This window comes from Mytilus edulis, chromosome 8 (assembly GCF_963676685.1).
Source record: "Mytilus edulis chromosome 8, xbMytEdul2.2, whole genome shotgun sequence".
In the NCBI taxonomy this organism is placed as follows: Eukaryota; Metazoa; Mollusca; class Bivalvia; order Mytilida; family Mytilidae; genus Mytilus; species Mytilus edulis.
Genome location: NC_092351.1, coordinates 86817710 through 86827817, shown reverse-complemented (window position 1 = coordinate 86827817; position 10108 = coordinate 86817710).

Sequence of the window (10108 nt, the reverse complement as noted above, 5' to 3'; positions counted from 1 at the left end):
ACTTAAGGTTAACGTGTCATACACCATTACCGTCTGGTTGTAGCATTGTTTATTAACGGATTATTGGACATTGTTCATACGAAATTGCGCTTTGAAGTTTTATACGTTTGTGAAATAAAAATGGTATCTTTTTACTATCGTCTTGGCTGCTTGATATAGTTATTATCAAATTAACCTACATATCTTGCTGTGTTTTTATGTTTATCATGTCAATATCACCTGAACTTTAACAACTGTTTATCTATTGGGATGGCTTTTAAACCAGATTTATCTCTCCATTTTCTTTCAAATGATTGATATTGTTTAATTTTGTAAGTATTGATACACCATTTACAATTCGTGTCGGTGTTCGGTATTTTTGTAAACCGTATTAATAAATGACTGTTTCATATATGTATTCGTTCTGGGTCGATATATGCTGTTGTTTTGGTTCAAAGCGTACCCGTAGGCAACACAGCTGATTGAGACCCTATATTTACAGAATCAATCTGTACCAAAATATTTCTTGTTTCTTTTTTACTCCCACATTCACGAGCATATCAATGAAAAACAATTATTAATGGTCAACTAGTATCATGAATACCTCTTTGAAGTTTGTTAGAACTATAGAGACTGTATAAAATTGTACGTTCATGAAGTACCGAAATAACTATAAAACTGCAAACCACAAATATACCAAACTAGCAACATAGTCTTAAGAAGAAGAAGGACAAAAAAAAAAAACCCCCCAAAAAAAAACACTGGAGTTAGCTCAGGCTTTACAGATCAAAATTCATTTATTTAACTCTTGCCCTTGAAATTCGAAATCATTCATAAAACGCATTCAATTAAGACATCTTTTATGTATGTCTTTGACAACTGAACAATTTCGTTTTCACCTGTAAATATGGATTATAATTGTATTGGCATCAATATGATATCGGATAAATTACATGTTTCACTTTCAAATACATGTCCATGCACCGTTTCTGTATTATATTATTTTTAATTAATTACAGTCACTTATTCAAGACCTTGTTTAGAGCAAAAATTAAGAATATATGATAATATGACATCATTTTGATTGAACAGTGTAAGGTAAAAATATTGCTTTTAAGATTAAGGAAAGCACCCATCTGTATTCATGTATTTATAAGTTGTTTGATGTTAACTTTAAGTTTACCTAAATTTAATAGAACAGTTAGAAATATGACAGATAGGAAAAAAAAAACAGACACGGGTATTCAGACTTTCATAAACAAATTAATATGAGGTATGAGTGCCAATGAGACAACTCTCCATCCAAGTTGCAATGTATAAAAATTGAACACAACAACTATAGGTCAACATACGGCTTTGAACACGAATCCTTGGCTCACACCGAACTTTAAGCTAAAAAGGACTGCACATTGATTATCTTGAACAGTTTAAATAGGACAAGCAACTGTCTAATCTATATAATTATAAAAGACGAAAATTTCCTAGGCCTAAACCAACAAACGACGATCACTAACAAGCAGTCTCATGAATTAGTTCTGTTGCGTAACATAGCAGCGGGTTGTAACTTTTTAACAGTCGTAAACCTTCACATTAACGTGAAACATAACAATATAAAAACACACACGATAAAGAAATACGAACATACAATGCAAATTTATAGATATAAATAGTGTAAAAATTTTCGTCTTATTTAGAACAGTTAAAACAAAGTAGACATTACATCAAACGTTGAACACATTCCGTCTGGCCGAAAAAAAGCAATTATTTACGTGGGTCTCATTGGAGTCCTATCGTGATACGAGACTTTTATAGCAACTGTGACTATTTAATGACGGCAAAATTTAAATTGAAAAAAGATGAAGTACCCCGAGAAAATAAACGATCAATTGTAGGTCAACGTGCTGTCTTACTCATTTAATTTGACAGGCACATGGCACTGGTTATAAACTGATTAGACCTCTCGTTAACCAAGGCCCAAAGACTAGAAGTTACACAGTAAAAATAATTTCACTCGGATACGAAGTGCGTTAATTCATAGTAATAATGCGACCTGAACTAGTTTGTTAATTGTTTAACGTACAAATCACAATAAGTTAAAATAATGAAAACTGTTGAATGTAAGCAAGTAAAGCAAGGTTTCGAGAAACATTAAACAAATGAGGCTTGTCCACTATACGGTTTGGTTTTTATGTGTTCCTTTAACGAAAGAAAAACTAGAGAAAAATATACATGCCTTTATCACTGTGTTCAAATTCCCAATTGGTTTTACGATTTTGTCTAAGATGTAAATCTGGATCTGGACATGGGGGATACCATTGTTTTTCTAAAATACCAATATATTCAACATGTTAAATAATTTGAAAATTGATTTATTGTTTACATCAAATAAAAAGGTATATGTTTATATAAATAAAAGAACCATATTCACTAATAAACAAACGTACAGAACAAAATCGTAATCGTGAAAAACAATATATGCAAATACTCCAATCGATGATTGAATTAGTCTAAATCAAAGTTTGTGTCTGTCATTCTGAATTTACCAAGACAGATGAAGTATTCAAATATGGTAGTTAAAAAGAGGTGAAAGATAACAGAGGGACACTCAAATTCAGAAGTCGTAAATAAACTGACAAAGAAAAGTTTAAAACAGAAAAAAGGACCATCAGACAACAATAGTACACAAAGCACAACATATAATGATTGTGACTGAGCTACACAGCTCGACAAACAATTTGGGTGATTGCAGGTGTTCCACAAGGGTAACATTTGAAGTTTTAAATGTCAATTATAAGTAACGGTAATGTGTAGATAGTAAAGTTTCTTCTATGTATTATCAAGAATGGCTCATTGTTTATATGTGCAAATCAGGTAACCAATAATGATATCAAGTCATTTTTAAATGCCCTATTGCATAAATGTATGTTTTAAATGACTTAAGGTACAAAGCACTAGACAGAATAGTTTAATTGGAAAGGGTAAATTAAGCAGCAAATTTTATAAAATGCTTGATAATTGAATTTATTGACACGTTTAACTTTTTAATGACAGTCACCATAGGATGTGACGAATGCGTCCTTTTTTCAGATACCATATTGTTAACTATAACAGGGTAGTCTAATGAAATTATCTTACAGTTCTGCAGACATACATGTATGCACTTGCTATGCTACCTATTTTGAAGAAATCGTCAAAACATTCATGTTCAGCGATTTTAATCAAATTCTCAAATTTTCTTACAATGTAAAACATTTATCCAAACAATTAAGAGTCTAAAATAAACAATTAAAAGGGCACGGGCATAAAAAAAAACGTAGCTTCGTTTCGTGTGTAGATCAATCAAGACGCCATCTAATTAACTATCGAGTTGAAATCTTAAGTCATCAGATAATCAAATAAGCGATGTAAACATTAAGATAGATATAACGTGTATAAATCGATTAAGCAATCTCGTGCTGTTGGATTTTTCAAGGTCTATTTAATTTTCTATAATAGATGAAAAATAAAGATTTATCACTGTTTTTACCTGTAAAGAATTAATGTTTGTGGATCGAACCTGTCATTCAAATGAATTACCTTTGTTTTACTTTCAACATTTCAATGTTGACATTCTTTTCCTTTAACACATATAATTCACGTGATATTAATTTAAGCTAAGGGGTTAAATTGAAGTTCACATGAATACGCATTCAATGAGGTCGAATTATTCACTTGCAGGTGAATAATTCATAATCAATGGTTTTTAGCTTATTTGTGCCCCTTTAATACTTTCAATCGGAAGTTTCAAAGGTAATGTAAGTAACAAGTTAGATCAGTATTCGGTTGTTACATTCAATTCTCTGAGGGTTAAACAAATCAAAATTATTGAAAGAAGACTGTTTTTAGTACAAAGATAGTAAAATTTGGTGTAAAATAAGTTCCTCCAGACACTTGTCAAACACAAGAGGATCAAAGAAGCTAGATTATTTAATTTCACTTTCAGATATATTGATAATTAGATATAGGAAGATGTGGTGTGAGTGCCAATGAGACAACTCTCCATACAAATAACAATTTAAAAAGTAAACCATTATCATGATTATAGGTTAAAGTACGGCCTTCAACACGGAGCCTTGGTCTAATCTATATAAATATGTTCTTTCCACAAACAATCCGAACTTTTCTGTAAAGGATATCATTCGAAACAGTCCATTCTGTAAAATATTGGACCTGTTCAATATTTTATAGAATGGACTACTAGAGGCTTATATCTTACTTTAAACATTGTTTAACACATCAAAAAAGGTGAAAAAATGCAATTTAATAAAAACGATTTATTTTGATTCAGTGTAGATATTTTTTTGTGAATAAACTTTCTTTCCATTAAAATTAAACTTACATGTTGGCCCCTTTAAACAGTAGCCCAACTTAAACATTAGAAAATAAAGTACAGCTGAAGGTAAACATTGTCAACATGTATTGTGAATACACTTTCTTTACATTAAAATTCAGCCTACATGTTGGCCCCTTAAAACAGGAGCTAAACTTTAACAATAGAAAAAAAAGAAAGTACAGCTGAAAGTAAACATTGTCAACGTGTATTGCTACATGTAAATTAAGACTCAGGGTATGCGTATTATGAAGAAGTTTTGCGTGCGAAAGGACTACTCTAAATATGTTCCGTGAATAGCTTTACATGGTGGCGGCTACATGTATTTTGTGTTCGAAATTGGATAAAGACTTTAAAATTATATTCCTAATGAACAAACCGAAGAAAATGGTGTCGTAGTTAGTGATAATGCTGTTTCAATCTTTGGATTAAAATAAAATGTGTATACAGATATATTCGATCAAAGTGTGGATTACATAGAGGATACAGTTTTAGCAGCATATAATGGCAAGTTTAATATACATTATATTTCAAAATGTAGTAATATACTATTAGTTTCTTGTTTTTCTCGGGTTTCGTTTTTTATAAGTTAAATGAGAAAAAAATGGAAAAAAAACCACATGTGAAGACAGGTTCACGTTGAACCATATTGAGTGTACCGCAGTCGATTTTGTTTCAAATATTATATAATTTATAGAAACAAATGAAGAAATAACGACGTGCAATCATTTTAAATTCTACTATTGTTCATCTGAATTATCAAGAGAATGTTATTGTTTACTCAATCGGTACCAATTGATTATCCCTCCCCCTTTTGTATCTATCATTTTCCTGGAAGGTCGTGTCACCTCTATTTTCTCGTTACTTGGTGTATTGATGTCCCTTTTGTTTATTTTTAATGTTATAGGCACATTATGTTGTCTCTTGGTTTCCTTTTGCAAAACAAATTCTTACTCATTTTCTTTTATAACATACAACGATCACTACGAACAAAGTGCGAATCGAACACACGGTTGATTTGTTTAACAGAAAACATGCAGTAAAGTTTTCCTGTAATCTGCATAAGTTCCCATATTCATCGTCGTTCATAACGGAAATATTGCATTTTATTCATATTCAGGCAATTAAATCAGATTTAAAAACAAAATCGTGCCGGTAAATCAACGCCGAAATGTGAAAATTATAAAACTATTGTCATGATTGAAGTTCCCTAATTCACAAAGCAAGTTCTTGATAATTATGCACTTTTTACACAGGGTGAGTTTTATGTTGTATATGGTCCTTGTATTGCGGCATGATCTATCAAACTTTTAGAAGAATTACTTTGTAGGTTTTTTTTCCATTTTGATTGTAGATGAAAATGATGTTACATGTAGGAAGAATAAGAGCAACACCGCCAAAGGTCGATTGTGATAACCAAAGATGGACGAAAATAAATCTTTTGGTAGTGTTGAAATCAATTTGAAAGTGTTTTTTTCTCTCGAGAAACTGTTTTGACGAGTGAAAAAATTATTGTATTAAAAAGTGACGTTAAAATATTTTTTTTTTTGTATTTGTCATTTGTTATTTGGTTGTAGTGTTTTCTTTTCACATGATGAAAACAATTGACGGAATTGATAGTTTATTTCAGTGATTGGACTGTTAGAATCAGTTATGCTACCTTCAGCTGTCCAATATTTTTAAGAAACAGGAGGGCCATTCTTAAACATATTGGACAGTTAAAGGTAGCATAATGGTTTCCTACAGGTACGATTGGGTTCCATTAATATATCCCTCAGAACTAGAAATCAAGGAAACAAAAGACACGGCTTCATCCGCCTCAATTCTAGACTTATACCTCGAATAGGACTTACTCAGTCATCTCAGTACCAACATCTTTGACAAACGAGACGATGTTAATTTTGAAATTATAAATTTCCCCCATCTTAGTAGCAATATACCAACTTCACCTGTATATGGGATATATATTTCCCAACTTATTCGATATACAAGAGCTAAGAGCTCCTACTCAGACTTGGTAAAACGTTATCAGTGTCTGAGTAGAAAGTTGATGAACCAGGGGTATGTCAAAGAACGTCTCGTCCTTTTTCTAAAAAAGGTCACCGGAAAGTATTAAAACCTTGTTGATAAATATTACGTATCAACTTCACAAATAATATATGATGGTCTTGATGTATGAATTCTGCGTACTGTTGTTGTTTATCATATAAACAACGTGTTTTTTTTGTTCTTTCATTTGTCTTTGTTCTATTATTGATATTAATTTTACTGTTGGATTGTTTTATGTGATATCCGTTTAACGTGTCTCGGTACTAATACATCCCGTCAATGTGTTTGTATTGTCTTTCATATGTTGGTGGTGTGTTTTATATATGCGACTTTTTGTATTTCTTTGGTTCTTATAACGTGACTCTGTACTTTAAAAGATCCTGTCAGTATGATATTTTTCTATTTTATGTTATTGTGATATATTGCTAGTATGAATTACAAAATACGTTGAACCACAAACGTCAAAATCATTCAATCGCGTAGTAGAATTACCTTTTTGTGAATTCTTATAATTTCTATATAACTTTTGGACTATTTTAAATCTCGGTCTATTTCTGAAATTTATTTTTAGACTTTTGATTGTTTAACCCTGTATACTAACATTGCCTATGTGAATTTTTAAAATTGTTTGTATGAACATTCAACGACAAATATATTTGACGTATGAAATTTTCTGACGTCAGACACGCAAATTAATGAATGTGTTTGTAGATAGATGGTTTGGTGTCCTGTAAAATTGTTCCTTTTAAAATTGTTAAACGATGATGACTGCTGTACCCATATTTTTACTATTTTATTTATTGTGTCTGTTTAGTTAACGCACCATAGTAAATATAACGGAATTTGATGAGACTGTCATCAAAGTGAGAGAGTTAGTGCTATAAAACCAGATTTAATCCAACATTTTCTACATTTGAAAATGCCTGTACCAAGTCAGGAATATGACAGTTCTTGTCCATTCGTTTTTTATGTGTTTTGTTATTTGATTTTGCCATGTGATTATGGACTTTCAGAAATGATTTTCCTCTAAGTTCAGTATTTTTGTGATTTTACTTTTTGTTATAATCGAGTATTATTCACCATCACGGGCTAGGAACCGATCTCACGATTGGAATTTTCACTTGGCGGTATAAAGGTAACCAAATCCCATAATTCAATATAAAAACATCAAAGAACAGACGACCGGACTACTACGTTCGTGTTGTGCGCAAATAAGGTTCATATCAGAAATTGATAACTCTTCATGAGTTCACTGATTTATTTGAGTTCATAGCTGCGGGAGGACAATCCACGCTGACGAAGTCTTAAATTAAGTCTCTCGTAGTAGCAATAACAAGTAGAGGTGACTGATCGAGTTCTTCTCGCAGTAACTCGTCTTCAAGCTCAGAGATCGCTTTTTCGGCAACTGAATTTGTTTGTTCAGATTTTTGATGCAGCCAATGTCATTTGAGCTGCTTAAGATAGGAATCGTCACATAAAGGGAGAAAACCTGGGGCCGGGTCCACTCGATTGTGACTATAGCCTATTCGGCTTACTTTGGCAAATATAAAGCGTAAAAGTGTCGTTTTAAATGGAGAATTAATTGGTGTGTCTAAATTAATGTAGAGCGATGACAAGTCCGTCAAGAATGTTACATTGAACAATGATCAATTGAATCTGTTGGCCTGGGCGGGGCAATGGGAACACAACGCCAAACAACTAGCAAACCGTCTTTAGCAACTGATGCAACATTCAGGTAACGTTTGACGTTTTTGCTGTTTGTCAGTTTTTTCTGATGGCCGAGTGCCTTGATTTAAATTTTAAATGACCGTGAATGTGCCTTAAATCAGGGCTTTTAGATGGAATATTAACCCTGGCTGATCAGGTAATAAAGGTATGCTCAATTCTTCTTGAGAACCTCTGGAATGCTCACTGCTCGGACGACAGAATCTTCGGTACAGGATATAAAGCAACAAACCTGACAATAACACTCTATATTGACCTTGTATACATAAAGCAACTGTTTAATTGTAACTACAATGTATCTTTAAAAGCATAGCATAGTGTACGTACCATAGTATGAATGCGAACCATAAGAAAAATAGTCATAAGCACGATCAATCCTTTTACGTACCGTACGGTGACTCTTTTGAATATGTACTTGAAAATCGTTGGATTAATGATTCATCTGTAATTAAAGTTTATAAGACGTTTGAATAACTGATAATGACAGAAAAAGCAGAATGAAGACAGTTGATTGTTTGTGTCTACTTGCAATTTCACAGAAAAAAACCCTGCTTATGATGCATAAAGAATGAACTATGCCATTTTAAAACCTGCATATAGATACATGGAATCTTTGGCATTTAAGACAGCTAGGTGTTATATTTCTAGAAAGAAACTAAGGATGTGGATCCGACGACACAATAGACTAGCTTTATGATGTTCCAGATCAATGAAATTAATCTAATAAACACGGGAGACGCAATTCATATCTTGACAATTTCTATTTAATCATACAAACAGTATACGATTGTGAAGAAGTTTGTTAAGGACTCGACATACTTCAAAATGAATACTGGAACAAATAGTGGTACATTAATAATCATTATTATTTGGACGTTGACATACATATTTAGTTAACATACACTGATAGGGTCTTTGCATCGGAACTAAACACATTTATTTCTAAAAAAACAGTTGTTGGCATGACACGGGTTATGTTCTTCTCATATATTTTATGATAGTATGATACTAAACCCCTAACGGGAGGGATTGTACCTGATATTCATATGATGAAGACATAATCTTTCAATCAGTTTAATTGAGGTCTGGAGCTGGCATGTCAGTTAACTGCTAGTAGTCTGTTGTTATTTATGTATTATTGTCATTTTATTTATTTTCTTTTGTTACATCTTTTGACATCAGACTCGGACTTCTCTTGAACTGAATTTTAATGTGCGTATTGTTATTCTTTTACTTTTCTACATTGGCTAGAGGTATAGGGGGAGGGTTGAGATCTCATAAACATGTTTAACCCCGCCGCAATTTTGCGCCTGTCCCAAGTCAGGAGCCTCTGGCCTTTGTTAGTCTTGTATGATTTTAAATTTTAGTTTCTTGTGTATAATTCGGAGTTTAGTATGACGTCCATTATCACTGTACTATTATGCATATTTTAGGGGCCAGCTGAAGGACACCTACGGGTGCGGGAATTCTCGCTACATTGAAGACCCATTGGTTGCCTTCGGCTGTTGTTTGCTCTATGGTCGGGTGGTTGTCGCTTTGACATATTCACCATTTCCTTTCTCAATTTTATTAGATATTGTTGATATCACCTTTATCTCTTACACATAATTAAGCAAATCTACACAATTGGCATGCCTATGTCTATTTCGAGGAGACAAAAAAAAAAAACATGGATTTTTAATCCAAAAACACATTTATATAATTAATCATTAAGGAGTATGATATTTGGAATAGACATTGAACTATAATGGTTTACTTTTATAAATTATTATTTGGACGGAGAGTTGTTTCGATGGCACTCACACCACAGTTTCCTATATCTAAGTAACTGCAAGTCGTATAGCAAGGCAAAATCGACAGAAAAAACACCCTGACAAATGGAGGTGAGAACTGATCAAAAGAAGGCCTGCCCATAGGTCTGATGTGGAACATACTCGTCAAGCTGCCTACAGCATCTCTGAAAAAATCCCAGATCTTTGTCTGGTT